Source organism: Helianthus annuus, chromosome 4 (assembly GCF_002127325.2).
Source record: "Helianthus annuus cultivar XRQ/B chromosome 4, HanXRQr2.0-SUNRISE, whole genome shotgun sequence".
Classification (NCBI taxonomy): Eukaryota; Viridiplantae; Streptophyta; class Magnoliopsida; order Asterales; family Asteraceae; genus Helianthus; species Helianthus annuus.
In genome coordinates this window covers 52848342-52850774 of record NC_035436.2, presented here as the reverse complement: position 1 = coordinate 52850774, position 2433 = coordinate 52848342, and positions in this window count along the sequence as shown.

Sequence of the window (2433 nt, the reverse complement as noted above, 5' to 3'; positions counted from 1 at the left end):
TAAACAAAATGTCATGTATGGCAAGTGAAATATGTATCCACTAAACCATGTGTAAAAATGCACAAAACAATGTATTGAAGTAAAACGTAGTTTAAATCAATGTTATGTTTTGTGGAAATGCATGCTATACTGAATACAAACATTTATGCGGTATTGTTAAAATGCATACATTCAAGCCTTGTGACTGTAATGATAAACCCCTAAACGAATTTAAAGGTCTATCTATCTAAATGTTTTAATCGAATTCGTTCATTCCTTCCATCCAAACATACCCAGGATGTCAGGAACGGGAGTTGTCAATTCCTATGGTACCATTACCTACTAACGAGCGGCGTGATCAAAGTTAATGAATGTATATTGTCCCACTTAAACAAACCAAATGTCATACCCAAAATATAAACATGTGATGAAAAACAAATGTACTAAGTATGATGAACATACATAGCATAAAAAGGTAATGTAAAACAATGTACTAAGTATGCGCTAAATGAACATACGTAGCATAAAATGTCATGTAAAACGATGTACTAGGCATGCACACAATGGACATACATAGCAAAAACATAATGAAATCATGTACTAATAGTGTACTAATGAACATAGCAAGTATATGATATGAAAACATGGAAAGCATGAAAGTAACAAGTAGGCACATATGTTTCACCCCAAAATGTTTGAAAAACAGTAAAAGAGGGGACTATGTTCTCACTTGAGGGTGCTTAGAAGTCTTGAACAACAACCAAGCAAAGCTAGAGGGATCACGGAATCAAACGGCACCCTATATAGATAACTACATAAATAACCGGACCTAAATCGGGGGATTGGATAGTATGAGGTTTCGTAAACCAAATGAGTATTGGAACTCATATGATATGGTTAATCAAAGCCCACATACTAAAATGAAACCTAACCTAAGTGCTTACGACCCATTACGACCCGTTTAGGTAGCTTACGCTACTTTAACGCGTCGTTCGCGTAAAACGCGTTCGGAACGCCTAACTAGTCCTATGACAAGTAATGTATGCCTTAACATGTCTAATATTATTGTCTAATCAGTTTAGATTTCAAAACTTAGGTTACATATGCTTAAAATGAATTTATGCGTAAAAAGGGCATTTTGGTAATTTTCCTAAGGCATAAGAATTACTTATCATACAACTACTTAAACGACGTGACCATAAGGTATAACCTTAAAAGGATATTTTATATACAACTATGGTCACATAAAGTGTTTGGTCGGATCCTAATGATCGACCAAATGGGTCGGGTTCGAAAGTATAAGCGATTGATTAGATCGCTTACCTTTACAACCCTAAACAAGCACAAATCTAAAAGCGACGAGCTAAACATGCTAGAACATGTTTAGTAAGGTTAGAAAATAGGTTTGGTATCAAAACAAATGGTTTTGATACCCTAGAGTAGTTTGGTTACAAAATACGCGAGGAAACGCATTTTGGCCGAAACTACGACTCGTCACTGAGCCTAGATAACGTGGAAATCAGTAGGTATAGTCACTAGGGACTATAACCATCGTGATTACACTCACGTTATGAAGTTCAAACAAACTTCGCGTTGACCATAAACTGGTCAATGCAGAAAGTCAAACGCAGTTTGACTTTAACGCTAAAACGAATGAAAAACGCGAAAGAATACTTAGAGAAGGTCCCCGCAAGATTTAACCCAATTCGCTTTCAGGTAGGAAGTATATACTTCCACTTAGAAAGCTTTGAATCAGATTAAATGTGGGAAATGAATGAAGTTGGGTTGGGTATTTATAGATTTCCTTGAGCCGTTAAGATCGTTCGTCGAAAAACGTGATTTAATCTCAACCGTACACATGTGCCCATGGTTTTGTAATACCATGGGCACCCCTAGAATGGCCCATAGTATTTTATAAACCATTAAATACCAGCCCATGGTATTTTAAAACCATGGGTTCAAACCATCATATCTCAAAAATGGACCAGGTTCAATGTATCTGCCAGAAATTTCAAAAATGGTCCCTACACTTGTAAAACTTGATTTTTTTGCACTTTTAAGCCCCGTTAACCCCATTTCAAGGCTCTAAAATAAAGTTAAAGTATAGGGAACTTAAAATATGCTCAAAAACATCACGGATGTCGGTTTGTTTGGTCGTACGGTTGCGTTGTTCGGTTAATTACGAAGGAAATCGTAATGAACGCAAAAACGATCCAAATTACGCGACGAATGGAATTTTATTATGCCAATCACTAAAATAAAATATTTTAATGATTACATAAATTTTTGGATGTCCGGATATATTCAAGATGAAAGATATGCGTGAAAATGCAAACTTATGCACTTTTGACGCTTTTAGTCTCTATTGATCAAATAAGTTTATTTTCGCATACCGAACCCCTCAAAGCCTATTTCTAAGCTATGTAAAGGATATTTAGGGTATGTTTAACTTAT